The 15,874-nt window shown below is 44.7% G+C and overlaps 1 protein-coding gene across 2 annotated transcripts in view; it reads right to left on the reverse strand.

Moving 5' to 3' along the window:
- Positions 1-15,874, reverse strand: part of LOC110984512 (metabotropic glutamate receptor 1-like) — a 69,579-nt gene that overhangs the window by 21,937 nt on the left and 31,768 nt on the right. The window lies entirely within an intron of this gene.

The raw sequence follows: 15,874 nt of genomic DNA on the forward strand, positions 1-15,874 counted from the left end.
CCTCTGGAACAAAAGCACTGGCCTACAAGATGGCAGCCATGCAAACCAGTCTGGTAAACTTTCTGGAGTTGTAACGTCGGCTGGGGTAAACAGCTATGTGCAAGTTTGAGAGACGACAATCCGGGGTCGATATTGACTGGCACCGAGGATATATTGTCTACACGGCTTACCAGGAAAAATCGATTAATCATCGACAAGTAGTCATCGCTTAAACTTGTGTCAGCATTGCACTCTTCAACAAATAATAGCAGTTCACATTGAGAAAATAGGGCAGGGAATGGACCAGGAATTTTTAAAAAGTCTTTGGATCATTAGCACCCATTAAGATAGACAGGGTCCAAGCGCCTTGATTGCGGCTGGCATTAACACATGCGTCTACAGGAGGTTGCAGCTGCTAAGAGCCCCGAGCTGGATCAAGAGAGGGCGCGAGCAACTGAGCAACTTTCCTAGCAACTGAGGCTGCATCCGAATCTTTTGTCTAGAGCTAGGTCTAGGTCTTCGCTCCATTGGAAATGTGCGGAGACGCGTAGACGATAGACCTAGCCGTAGCTCTGGAAGCCCGTTTCGGACACGGCCTGAGACTCCTTTGGCGAGAACTTCACTTCGCTGGTTCACCAGTGACTATGAAATGCACGCGTTACGTTCGTATCTATACCAATCATACAAGCATTCCCAATACAACAACATGGCTCTTTTCAACCGATGAGGGGGTGCTTCTGCTCACGGCAGATAGCCTTTGGCTCCCGTAGGCCTTCGGGTTATTTTGGACCATAGCCAGAAAGCTAGGACCTAGCTTCATATGGAATTGGCTTTTATGTCAATTCATGCGGATCACTATCCACGACTGAAGGAATCACGATTATTGCAGCTGCGCAGTATATTTAATCATTACCCCATTGGTGGATACTGATCCCTACGAATTTAAGATACAGGGAATCAGAATCGTAGTCATGATGACGGCGTATTCCTGATTCCAGAAATAATATAATATGATCTGCACGTGCCATTACTTTTTCTTGGCAGCATTTTCCAGTGGTTAAAACCAGAAGTACCGATGGTATTTTAATACATCAGACATGCAATGCCTATAATTCTGGTTGAAAGGCTGATGACAGTTGAAGCCACCTTGCAATCTGCAACCACGATCAAGGCGGTCTTCGCGACAGGGACACGCACACTGAGACCGTTACTTTCTGCGCAGGTTGCTCGATGCAGTAATTGTGTAGGAAAGAAAAGTAATTGGTTTCGTTCAAGGTTTACTAATGCAGTATGGCGGTGCACTGGAAAGCTGGCCTGGTTTGACACGGTGCACGGTTTGAACAGTTGGAAATGAAAGAGGTATAAACGATGCCATGTGTGCGATGGGGCAAGGTGGGATAAGTAATGGCGAACATTAAAATTACTTTGGCGTTTTGTAACCAGCTCAGTATACAGCTAGGACGGTATAAGTTGTCACAAAGGTTATCAGAAATTAATTTCGTCTCAGGTTTGCTAGAGCAAAATACTAGAATAAAAGTGCTTGCAGTCAAAATGGTGGCACGCGGGCGATTCACAAAAGTGCGCCTCCAAGAGTTTGCCACGCGTTGGCCAATCACAACGTGCAAAATCTGTCGACCCTCTCCCAAGGCGGACTACTGTGAAACTTCCGTATTTACATTGTTCATATATTTGAATATCGGTATCATCAGACCGATTTTGGAATGCTGGGTCACGTTTCGTTCAGAGTCATGCCAAGTACGCGAATGCTTCGAGGGTCATCGCTCCCCCCCGAGTGGACGATTATCAAAATTAATTTTCCTTCACTCGGAACAAAATCCCCCTTTCCACCCCCGTGTCTCTACCACGTGCTCAAGGTGACGAGCCCTGCTGAGCGCGCTGGGCGGGCTCCCCGCTTGACCGAATTCCGGTGGTTCGGCTTGGACGAGAGAGAGTGTTCCCGGTCGCGTGCCCATGTTTTCATTGGGTAAATTGAATTCAGGTCGGCAGCACCTGTCCGACAAAAGTAGACCACGGCGGGAGAATTAGTTTGGTGTGGATGTTTCCTTCAGGAAAAAAAAAAGGAGAAATTTGTAGTATCCCGTTTGCCGAAGTTTACACGCCACTTACACGTCAGTCTCTGCAGCGAATACAAACACGGGAAAACATCAACCCAAACAGAAAGAAGCTCTTGGTAAGCAGCAAAACATACGTTCTCGGCTCATGCAGGTCACAGTATGCGAGACTGAATGATTTTCAAACACAGACTGTGACCTCATTTTGCGTCATAGACATCCTTCAACTCACCACTGAAAGAGCCAGTTTGTCGTTAAACTTTCGTAACAGTCGGGGGCAGACGGTGTCTATATAAATTCACATTTCTTGCGAATTCTGTAAAACAATACTTGTGAAAGCCTGTGCAAAACATTGGCCCAAAACTCCTTTTTGGATCGAGACTGTACAGGTGGTGGCGAAATCCGCACGAGGATAAAAAAATGTGCAGGAATTGATCTTAATGACAGGTTCTGCTCTTCCATCCACCGACATATATTCATAACACTGCCTCTCCCCGACGCAAAGTACTGTACATCTTAAATGGTTTGCATCGATTGATTCTCTCCAACTCCTTTGTGGCTGGAGTTAAATATTTGTTGTCCTTATTTCACTTGTCGGTTTTCAGGTCAGACGCATCTCGGATAGACGGCGAATTAACATAATGCTGCTCATTTTATACAATGTCAACAAAGCCGGCCTAACGGTGGTTCTATGACCGTGACGCCCCGAGCTAATTGCCCCGGTCATCCGGAGCACTTTCCCCCCGAGGGATTCAGAGCGGAACAGATGGCCGCCCAAAAAAAGCCCAACGCACTAAGGACTTATGATCTGAGAAAATTATGGTTCCAATCGTCAAACATCAAAATATCAGCAAACAGTGTATGGGAAAAATTAGTTATAAGAGAAAGCGCCACATTGAGCCGGAGCAAAGTGGCTTGGTCACGCAGAACTGTCAATCGTAAAGAAAAGGCACAACTAGACTATATTTTGTGCGTGTGAAATATTTGGATGTTTTAATATAAAGGCTAATGAGGCTGCGGAACCCAATTTTAATGGGACGTATTCACTTTAGCACGTGCCAATGTTAATTACATTCAAATGCGGATTTAAAGATGTTACCGAACACAGACTTGCCAGAGCAGCCCCAGCTACTTGTTAAAAATTTAATAGAAACCAAACACTAAAGACACAAATAGCAAAAAGAATTCCTCAAAACCATACATAATTAGCCAGTGCGGGGCAGCGTGATGGACTGTCTTGTCTATGCATACTCGGTTAAGAGATTCCATCAAAGACGGTACAAAATACTTGGAAATTATTTTTGACGCATGCCCAATAATGGTATCGGAAGGCCTAGAGCCCCCTCTGGTGTCAGCTACTGTGTCAACTACTTTACCCTATCCCCGCGGGGCACCCTGAGTAGGGGCTGTGCGATGAGATAAATTACGCCACGTGGAAAGCAGAAAGTTAATGAGGGAGAAGTAAGTACAGAGATCGGCACGGTTCGTTTGTCGGAAGAAGGCCAATCGTGGTGCGAACATTTCTCTCTAGCACAGCCACGGCAAGTCGACAGGCACAACGAAGCGCGGAATTTCACGTGGGCGTAGTAAGCCTCTATTAGACCTATGAGGAAACACGAATTCCTTGTTTCCAACTACACTAGTAACGTACCTAGTGTGAAATGAAAAGAACAGATGCTGAGCCGATGAAAGACATATGAATTCGGCGAGTGTCGCAAGAAATCGCATCCTGGCACGCGAGATCGCAGGCAGAGGTTGAATGACATAGTGCAGATTTATATTAAGGAAATGTGAACCGGTGATCTTCATCTGTAACATTCCTGCCGGGTTTATAATGAATTTGCTTTCAAATTATACAAAAAAAATCTCCTGACCTATAGGCATCATAAACAGATACCTTCGTTCAAATTGGTCATGCGTACTCTGCGTCACATACGCATGAACCGTGCACTGTGGGTGATGCGGAGTGTCCGGTGTGCGCCATTTTGGTACGCCCTGACTGAGTGTCCAAAGTCGACTGGCTGCGGCTAGCAGTAACGCGCATCTATGGGAAGTAGCTACAGTCGCTTGCCTGGTGGCTTCATGTGCGCCTGTTGTTCTAAACTTCAACCACAACTTACCGCCGCACGCAGTCTTTCTTATCAGTGTTGAAGATAAATGCCAGGATTGTCTTTAATTAATAATTGACATTACGTTCCACTAAACAGAGAAGCCAGTTTGCTAGCGAGACTCACAAAAACAAACAAACAAACAAACAAACAAACAAACAAACAAACACCCCAACAACCCCAACACCCCAACAAACAAACAAGTGGAGCAAAACGTACAACTGTAATTCATCACTTCGGTGCACAACATAAGTTTAAAATATTTTGCTTATGGTTATGGATGGATTGACAATAATTATGACATGTTCATCATTGATAACATCTCCTTCGAAACTTCGCACCGGGAAATGCAATGATTTTTTTGGGGGGACTGCTGGGAAATGTTAACTTCTTCAACATTTTGAACATTATCATTGAAATTTCTCAGCAATAACTACCACGCTGAGGTGTTCATTGCGAAGCTGAAGCCTTCAAACATGATGACGCCAATGATTCACACTCTTATTTTTAGGTGTTACTGAATCTTATTGAATTTGAGTGGTTTTCATTAGGCATAGGAGCATTCCAGCGTTTTAAACACTGTCGTATCTGACGTGCCACAAGTCCCGAAGCTTCCTGGAAAGTCTCAAGGGGGAAAAAAAAGATTCAGAGCCGAGACATCAAACTCCACCGCTCTCGTTTCTGAGAGCTTAGAACACCGCGCTCTACCACTCTGTACGATATATTGACGACACAAACGTAGGTGTTTCATGCCCCGATGTACATTTAAATGGAAATGCAAAAAAATGAGAGGTTCAGGTTACAGTCACGATTTCACCGAAGGCTCTGACTTGGCTTTGTGTTTCCAAACGCTGCAATATCCACCCTTTCTTCACTCTCGAATTCCAAATCGATTGTCGACACTTGTTCTGTACGAGTGGTCTGGCTGCATGGGATTTAGAACGCATGCCGTTGCAAGCGTTGTCGTTGCTGGGCATGATACACATATATATCCATGAAACGACATTAATCCATATTCCATCAAGAAATTGAACTGATATAAGCGAATTACCATTGTCTGCAATAAATCGAGTCACGTCGGTTCATCTTTCTGATGTCTTCTTTCAGAATAAAATTCGCGACGAAAAAGCACAACGGCCAGTCACGCGAATTCATAATCGGCGCGGCCTGCGGCCCGTCTATTTCTTCCCACTGCCCCTAGTAAAGTCTTTAGTGTCTCTCTTCTGAAAGTCATCAGAGATGAAAGCCATCCTGAAATTCCCACGAACCTCAGAAACCGAAGACGAGCCGCGAAAGCCGTCCTCCCGATCGCTCCACCGCGACGAGGCCATTGGACTTCTGGGCGGTTTACTGTGACCGAAATTCTAGGCCGATTTTCATCGGACAAACAGCCCGAGATAATTGTTATGGTTTCATATTTGCGGGCAAACGGACGTCGACGAGCTAAACATTTCAGCTTAAAGGCACGCACGGGACACGGCGCTCCTTCGAAGCATCGGTGTCGTGATTTAGAAGCCTGTCTTAGACTTATCGATTTGTAACACTGCACGACACACTTAAGGTTGGGCTAAAACTCAGCACAACGCGCAATACGACATACGAAATATTCATGCGAAATACGTCTACTCCCGCCAAGTACACAGCGTGGTTATAAGCGGTTATAAGAGAACGTCTCAATATTAACGGCGCAGCGTTCAAAACCCAGAGTATAATCTGTCGCGCGTCAAAATAAGTTGCTGTTACAGGTGATTTAAAGTGGTTGTCTCTTTTGATATATAACTAGCTATCCAACATTTGGGGGCAGGGAACAATGACAATAACCCCCAGAGAGGAATTTTCATTTCAATGTTGGACTAGCCTGCATTGCGCTTTGGTATAATTTTTTTTTATGATGGGGGCTGTTCTAATTATGCTGACGAGCTTAGAATGGGAAAAACCGAAGATTGCCACCATGTGCTATAGTTTACTCGACGGCTCACTGCTGGGCCTCGGTGCAGCACAAGTCATGATCTCCGGTGAAACCTGGACTTCACATTTGGCGAATGTTATACTATCGCCGGCTTTGACCGTATTTTAACAACTTCACACTGGGCCCACAACGCGGTCGCAACCGGGATGCAGGAATCTCGAAGGGGCTGAACTAAGCCACAAAAACCCCAATCTAATCAGGCAAAGTTTATCCACCAATAACATTCCAATCATCGCGATGGACGGCGGAAAAATGCAGGGAGTTGTTTGCACCTCCGAATGCTCCAAGTGTAAAGGTCATGGCCCATCGGAAAAGTCTCCTTAATCTTCCACACTTTGGCCAAAAGAATGCTTGCTCCTTCGAAGAACAATACAAGATATAAATGTGTCATTAACGCCCTCTTGCCCTTCTTACTACAAACCAGAAACCGCCTCATCATAGAAGAGCTCTCAGAACTGGGAACGCGCATCAACGGCGATACCATTATTTTCCAAGACGGGGTGTTCCACCGCCAGTGCCAAGTTCGATTTCTATTTTTACGACTGCCAAGCTGTGCGTGTGGACGGAAGTGACAGGGCCCGGCAGCTGAGGCACGCTGCAGCCACTTCTGACTTGATGGCTTCCAGACCCGTTTCTATGAAAAACCTATTAGGCAGAGAAGAACCAAAAGGGCGTTTGGAATTGGAGGTGTTCCCTTTCAATAGGGGCGTATATTTCCGGGGGAATGGGGGTAAATATCCCCCACCCCTACTTTGTGACCGGGGGTGGGCTGTGGATGAAAATAGAAGAGGCGGATTCGAAGTATTTTCGAACTTCCCAACAACCCAATGGAGGTATAAAATCCATTTTTTATACCTCCATGGTAACACTGAAAAGGGGAGAAAACGTATACAAAAGCTTTCAACATGCTGTTTTGATGTAGGCTTAAGGGTGTAAGTATATATAAGATATACATCTGTAACATGAACACGCCCCCTAGTGTCTTGTGGTATTCAGCAACCCCCCCCCGTTTTTCTAATTTCCACGGCCAGGCAATTTTTAGGATTTAAGTCATCCCAAGTTCCCAGCAGAAATTTACGTCACTGCCTTTCGTCGAGGCATTCAGTCTCCCCTTGCACCAAAACGTCAGGAGTTGTAATTGGCCTGTTATCTTTTTTCCCCGAAGGTGTTGAGATTTTGTCCAGTCCTCGCATTGTTGGATTCTGAAACAGGAGAGATGCGCCTCGTTGGCCATGCCGCATCTGTTAATTCGGAGATCACACTCATGATGAATCATTTTGGAGCTGTTTACTGACTTGGTCAGACACCACGGAACCACGGGCATCTGCCCTCATTAGCTCTGTCGAGAAGATCCTCAAAAAAGCCCACTAGCGCCGGCAATCTCGACAGCATACCCAGTTGGGAATTGTTCCAGAAAAACTGATTAACCACTCGTCAGCGAGGAGGGGGCTAGCGCTGGATGGACCGATATAAAAGTCCAGATCCGTCGCCCTGACACCTCCCATATATTTATTAACCCCCCCTAGCCCCAAGTGCAGGTTTAATTACAGAGTAGTTTCAAGTTGTTGGCTGGAGCGCCGGTGGGATAGAATGAAAGGCTGTTTGTCACATTCAACAAAGTTGGACCATTAGAAAAGCAGATTTTTCATTCCTCTGCGCTCCAAGGGGCACAGCTACTCCGTTGCACAACATAGGATGATTCGGGGGCAAGCAGATTTCTTGACATGCTGGGATATCACAAAGAGGACAGCTTTGACCATTCGCGAATGGTCACATTATGCTCCAAACTGTTAGCGTCCAATCTGCGCTAGATTTCGAAAGCGCTTCAACGAGACGCGTCACAACTCGGGTTGTCAAAATGCAATGCGCATCATGTAATCTCCGACAAACTGCATAAGCATAGAAAAAAACAGAATATATCCAACTCAGAGCAAGTTGGTTGACAAACCTTTGGGTATAGAATATGTAACTAGGTTAGTCTTTGAGTCGATGTAACACAAGATGTTTTAAACTTGAAGTAAGTTTTCCAATGTCACACTCGAAACTACAGGTGATAAAGAGCGCAACATCTATAGCCAACACTGCACGCCCCAAGTCCTGTTAAAACACGGCGCCCGCTGGGCACGGACCATCGGGATACTGTGCCTCCGCATCCAATGTTGCTTCCTCCGTGGCCGCATCAGCAGGTTTACCGCTGGTGAGAGAAATTGAGGCTGGCGGGACCTGAGGCTCGCTGTTGATGTTATTACGGGCTTTCACGGACATTATTAGCTACTGTACACCCGATTTGCCGCTCTTCGGCGGTAAAAAAGCCCTTTTCCGATTCAGCTCAGACACGGGCTGTCCCCGTATCAGGCGATCTCCCTGACCAATAACAAGTGGCAGTCCCGCCACCGCGGATCACACGTCAACAGAGAGAGTCACTCGGTTCGCGATTCGGGCTCAAGCACTGCTCTTCAGCTTTTCCTGCCAAAAACGTTTCCCGACCAATCACTTCTACCCCCCCACAAGATTACGCGCCGTGGATATTTTTTCCTGAATCGGGGCAACGGAAAGCTAATTAGTCACAAAATGTTCCTGGCGCGAGAGATGAGAGTTTGGAGAGAGTATGGTTCTCCGTGTCAGACTGGCAAAGTGCTCACTGATCACTGAGAGCGATGAACTCAGCGCTGCTTACTGAATGGTAATAAATGTGACGAATGAACACTCCATCGGCCCTAATATCGCGGCGCTGACATTTTGGCGCAGACCTATGACACCGCGTGGTGTTTGCATGGAGTCGTTCGCCTAATGTATAGATATCACACGGCATCAATAACACATATCCCATTCGTATAACTTTCGTGTGTTATTTGCAAATGAAACGGCATGTGACTATTCAAGTTTCATAACGCAGAATGTCCCTCTCTCTTGCCTCTGTATCTCATCCACAACCATCAGCCGTTGGCTAACATGCGAATAAAAACAAACACGTGGGAAGATTTAAGCGGATTTGATCTGTCTGCTCTGTCGTGTCCGCGTGACGCCGTCTGAACCCGCGGGAAACGACGAGAACGCCTCTAAATCATCCCACAATATGATCCTTGATGATTTCCGCGTGATGACGACGGATTGGTATAAATGACCTCATCAAATTCCGGGCATGCAACTGAGTGATATGATTGCAGACAAAATGGATTGGACTGGTCCTATCAGACTTTTCTAAGTAAGTTTACATTGATGTCACATTTAAAAAAGTTATACTTGGGAGGCTAGATTTGCCGCAGAGAATGGACGCTCCCGATTGATCATTTCTCATATATTTCTCTTTTTAGACGAGAATTTATTACAGACCACGCCACACCAGTCATGACGTGAAATGACCAGAACTAAGCAGAGCAGAAATTACCAAACCAGAACAGACCAGTCAAATCCAGGCCAGTGGAAGCCAGACCAGACCAGACCAGACCAGACCGGTTCAGAATATTCCCGTGTAAACCACACCGAACCAGATCTGATGCCCGGAGTATATCTTTTCCGATTACAGCAAGGCTGAAAGTCCGTCAATACAAAAAGAGAGGAAAAGAGCGGCAGAATGCAGGAAAACTGATTTTTCAACAGAATAGAAATCGAATGCCGCCAAAATAAAATGGCCCCAAGGTAGACGAAGTGCGTGTGAAAAGCGGAATTTTTCATTAGAGAAGATTTATTGAAATTAAATTCGTATTGATCAAAGAAAAACGATACTCCAAGAGAGTAATAAAGGACCGGAACAGCCACTGGTCACAATCGTAATATGCATCCGACAAAGGAATGTGAAACAGGGCCAAAAAAGGAAACAAGAACAAAATAATACTTCAATTGAAGCAGTGTCTCTCGGGTAATATTATTAAGCGTTTATTTTCGGAAACCGTACACTCTAAACTGGAAATATCTGCTCATTCCAAGGTACAGTCTGTGCTAGAATTTCATCAGATCTGCCAGACGTGTTCGCTATTCCAGGGACTCAAAATAGGGCTTCATTTTGTTAACCATCGTTTCATTATGTTTATTTGGTCCTTTGCAGTGTCCCCGAATTTATTTCGGACAACCTTCACATGCATAATATTGTGGCAGCTGTTTCTGTGATTATATCTACTCTTAAAGGGCCTAAGGAATTAATTTTCTCAGGAATATAATTTGTAACTCTGCTAAACGAATACTATTTGACTTTTTGTCTGGTTCATCTTGATCAAAATGGCACGCTTTGAACGTTTTAAGTTGTCCTTTCACTTCCTGACAAACAATTGCGTTACTGCCGCGCTAGCATTTCTGGCCGACAGTAACTCCAATGTCGAAGTTTTCTGTTCAAATTGCAAATGCCAAATTTGCCCACTGGGACTACTCACTCGTACACCGAAAAAATCATCACAGGAAAGAAGGTGTCAGATGGACCAATATCCAAAATTCTCACCAACTTTTGCGACGAAGTCACGGTCACGTTGATTTTTTTCCCGGATTGACATGATGCGTTTGCTAATGAAAATGTAAACTGATTTAACATAAAAGACCTAAAAAAAACACCAAAATGGCAGAAAAACCAAAATGACCAAGACAGTGAAAGGAAAATTTCGGTTGAGTGGGACAAAATCGGGTGCCGGTACGTTTGAAGCACTGCATTAAAAAATATAATGCATGGGCCCTTTCACTGTCTCACATTTTTTACCCGGATAAATTGACACCTTCACACAAGGGACCTCCACGAGATTAGTCGGTAAATCTGCTCTGCACTCTTGGCCGTATACGTTTTGATATCGACCTTCACCTTCGCATGCGATGACAGAAAAACATTTGCGACCCAATGTTTCCGAAAGCCGCTAAACTACCACGCAACGCTCCCAGGGACAAAAAAAAATTGAAATTCGATTTTAGCCGTTTTACATTGCAGTTGACCCGTCGCTGCACTCTTTCGACAGCCGCGCGCGTTGCCACCACGAAACCTTGGTTTAGTAAATTGTGACCTCGTCGACCGACCACACTTCCCTTTTTTTGACGCCAGTGCCACGGTTTTGACGTCATAGCCATAATTACCAAGACAATTAGATATTTATTGCCGCCGTTTAGCCTCTGACAATATCTGTCAGCCGGCCCGGAGAAGAGCGAGACACACCAAACCTGGCGATTCATCGCTAATATCATAAGGGCGCAGATGTTCTTTTCTCTTCCCATCTTAATGCTGTCTGCTTTTTGTTTATTCGAAAGCAACGTCACAGACTCCTATGAAAAGAGCAGCGATAGAACGAATCTGATCAGTGACTGACAACCACGCAGGAATACGGACGTTTCACAATAGTGCGCCTCCAAGAGTTTGCAACGCGTTGGCCAATCACATTGCGCGAAATTTGTCGACCCAATGCGCGTTGGAATGGTTGACAAATTTCGCGTGTTGTGATTGGCCAACGCGTTGGAAACTCTTGGAGGCGCACTATTGAGAATCGCCCGTATTAATCCAGGGCAAATCATTGTTGTCAGGTATTGGCCAAATTCGCCTGGTACCCAGGATATAATTTCGTCTTCGCGTTACAATAAAATTGAACAGCGGTCGACAAAATGGTCATCGCTCGAACTTGTCCCTTTTTGTACCGGAATTACATTCCCACCAGAGAATGAGGGAAAGTGAAAAAAGAGAATTTGTCGACGAGCGGCGAATAATAATTCGGAAAAATTCTGATAGGAATTCAACTTACTAGTACCTATTAAGAGCGACATGTGTTCAAAACAGTGATGATTAATTAAAGTTTGGCCAAAAGTGGAATTTATAGGCCTACTTTTATTTCCGAAAAGAACGAAAAAGAGTATGTAAATATATAAAAAATAAAACCGGTAGTCCTATTGGTTTTTATGTACTTAGATGCAATAGTAACACGCGATAATTATTACGAGGAACACACTTTATTCCATAGTCGCCAGGTATCAAGTGCTTACAAAAACCGTCAAAGGTGGCACGGCGCATTCAGCGATGCAACATCATGAAACATTACTCTCGTCTTGCTCCGGTATACCCGGCCAAGCCAATCCAGGCTTGTGTATATTAACAGCCCACACGGTCGTGTTACACGCGCGCGCGACCACAGCTCACGGAGCCGAACAGGTTCAAAATTGGAGTGTCTGTACCGTCGATATTGTTTGGCCTTAAAGGGGGTTGCCGGCCATACGGAGAAGTCAAACATCTGTGCTACATGTCTCAGAATCAGGAGGCAGGTGTATTTATCGCGTGGAAGAGCAAGGCGTTTTAATGCAGCTGAGCTGCGAGCATGTCTTATTTACCACCAGGCAAGCATTTTTATCGACAGGATTTCGCACATAGCATGAAATTCAGGCAGGCTGAAAGAGCAGCAGAATAAAACTTGAAAAAATTAGGGTTACTTTTTACAGAGAGCTAAATTATTTAGCGACGGAGAATGAAGAACCGGGCGCACTTTTACAGGGAACCAGGGAAAGTCAGCGATACATCCAGGTGCATGCTTTTTCAGTTTAATCAAAATAGCAAGTCAGGAGGAAGCTTTTAAAATTATTTTCCAAATATTTGTTTAAGATAATCCCAAGTCGGAGGAAAGAAGGGAATTTTCGTATGATTTTTGTTCTAAAATTGAATAATTCAGGGTCAGGGACTTCGTAGCTTAAATTTTAAAAGACGCTGGCCCCTGAATATGATTGCACAGTGCATCGCCATGTGTAGTGTTATTTTCACATTAGGATTCTGCCCCTCAGCGATACACTACGCTAAATCAAATGTATTTTTAAAGATGTGGGAGTTGGTAAATAGGAGGAAGAAGTTATGCTGAGTCATAAAGAACTTCTCCTTATTATTATTCTTTTTCCTTCTCTATAATTTTCTCTGGATTTTGTCTGTAGGTTAGGTTGTGCTGAATTCTTTAAGCAACTACGGGGGTATAGGTGTTGCCATATATCTGTGCACAAATTTTCAATGTACATTGTGGTTATAAATTAGTGTTGTTTATCATCTCCGTTTGTTATTCGGTGGTTTTGTATTTTAGTGAGTAACATGTCGGTGGAAGTTACATGTCTTGAATGATCATTTCGTCTCTCTGAATCATATCACCATGTTACAGTGGCATATAAGTTGCGCGGAATGACCTTCAAGAGTAGAACCGCTTTCCAAGTAATGAGATTCACTTAAGGATTGGCTAGTTTAACTACAAGACCCTTGGGGAGGGAAGCATGGATCTTTAGTATTCGTAAAATGTATGTTACCTCCTTTCTACTATTCCGCCGTTCGCTCTGCAGGATTCATGAGCCGTTTTTGCAAATAGATTAAATTTTGACAACATAGACAGTCTGGGGTGTCGCTTCTGATTGTCTGAAAGCAGACGTCGGCCGCTTTTTTTGTTTTACATATTCGTTTCACGGCGTCAGTCGCGTGTCTTTCTAAATGCTTTTGCACGCGTCCCTGACAAGACGAAGCACGCGTGAAGAAGATTATCACCTACAGTCTCTGGTGACTGTTGGAACTGCCAATTGCCACATAGTGTGCCTCGAGGAGAGGCTATGCAAGCCCCACAATTTTCATTTAAACGAGAGCGATGACGGGACGGAGCGGAAGGGAACCTATACTCTTCTCAAGCCGAAACACACGGGAACGGCACGACGCACAGCGGCACGGTGGGTGCCAAGCCGTGAACAAGTATCTGCCGGCGATGGGGCAGGAGAGAAGCGCAGAAACAGCGGTGATACAGAAGACGGCAAAAGTCCAGGATGGCACGTCTCTAGGATGAGAGTACATCGGGGAGCACACCGCGTAAACATTTCATCGCTGCCATTCCCGCATCACTTCTAATGAATCAAAATATCCCTCAAGATATAAACACTCGATGAAGGCGCCCACGTTAATTCTCTAATAAAATGAGGAGAGTTCTCGTTCTGATATCCCACACCGCCAGAGACGAAACTACCGGGAAATGGGCATAAATCGTACGCGCAAGTTCAATTATGATGCACCTGGCACAATACAATGTTTCAGTCGCTCTTTGACTATTAAACAATCATGATCGATGCTGGCATTCCGTCAATTTAAAATTCTTCCACAAAAAAAACCCTCAGAATCAAAAACAATCCAAGAATCCAGAGAATCCAGAAATGTCCCTCTTTCCGGGTTTTAATAGAGTCACTATCCCCACACGCACCTGTCTGAACTTCCAGATGCATGCCTGACAGGTTAATTCTTTTTGTTGGAGTGGACAGCAATATCTAATCGATAATTCCACTAAAGCCCAGGCTGTCTTTTTACCACGGAAACTCCCTGACCTCCGGGCCGTGGCTAGACAGGCCCTTACCGATCATCTCTCATCGGCGACAGCTTATGAAAGAAACCATCTGGCTGTCGTTCGGCTCACAAACAGCGGAGACCGTAGGGTGAAGAGTCCTGAAAAATGAGGGCCCACCACTACTAGTCCCATAACAGCCACGATTTCGATCTGATTGGTCTCCAGACTCGAAATAATGATGCTAAAGAGCCCGGGGAATAGTTGATTCCTTCAAATTTATAGCAATAAATCATCGTGTTGACGTAGGCCCCATAATGGACAAGGTAGGGCCTAAGTCTGTCCAATTTCACAGCTCCATGATCTTTTCAAAAAACAAATACGTTTCTGGGGCCCCAGTGGACCATCAAGGGGCTACACAACGCATTCACTTCGTAAAATTTTGCCTTATGTCTCCTACTCCTAGGCTACTTTGGTATAGTCACTTTAACTGTACTACCAAATGCCTCGAATAGCAACACCGACAGCTCCGCTTTCTGTTTCGGCTAGCTCTATATGACCATTGCGCCGTTCCATGGGATATCATTAAAATTTGTACGGTCCTGTATTCGAATTTCATAATAATTACAAATTAAATGCATACAAGGCGCACACACTATCCAGAGGGGACTAAATCGTAAGTTATACCTAAGGCGTTTGTGGCGTTGTTTTGCTATCTTCTGTAGATAGCAGTATCACCACCTTCTGTAGATAGCAGTATCACCACCATTCTTAAAAGCACATAGCCGCTTCAACCACAGATATTCTTATCTTAGCATAACTAGAAGATGAGCAAGCGTGGATGGACTGAGGAAAATGAACTTACTGTTCAAATTATAGTCGCTGATATAAATTGTACTAACGTTTACTGCAGTAAGGTGCCATTTTTCTTTGCTTGTGTGTCTACTGGAGCAATTAATGCCGACCGGAGACACTAATACCTTCCTCTAGAATTTCCTTAGCTAACGGGTTTGATTTCTTTCGAGAGCCAAATCCCTTGGGGCGATTCTGGTAAGCCACGAGGCTCATGGTCCACGAGTAGCATAAACTAGCCAGTTCCAGGCAGTGACGCACGAGCTTCCGTTCAAGAGTGGCAAGCTCTGTAACCACGTGTGATGCACTTTTAAGACAGCTTCCCATTAAACTGCCATGCATGAAAGACATGTTGCAAGTGTTTGTCACTAAAATGAATGGTTGAATGGATGAAATTCCAAAACCGCGGCAAAGTTGTCATTTCATAAAACATGTATATATTACAAATTGCCCTGCATTTTGCGTGGGAAAGTCAGTTGGAAATCATCGAGAGAAAAACTACTTTGATATTTCGGTTGGCCTGACACGACTTCCTCGTCCTTCAATATACGATCGAAAGCCGAACCATGCCGTGACAGTTCGAACAGGCAAATTGTAGTCGTTTCGTCTGACAGTTTTCACCAATATCCCAAATCGATGGACTTCCACGGAGCG

The sequence above is a fragment of the Acanthaster planci genome, linkage group LG15 (genome assembly GCF_054643075.1).
Source record: "Acanthaster planci isolate LZ-2023a linkage group LG15, COTS_SCS, whole genome shotgun sequence".
Taxonomy (NCBI): Eukaryota; Metazoa; Echinodermata; class Asteroidea; order Valvatida; family Acanthasteridae; genus Acanthaster; species Acanthaster planci.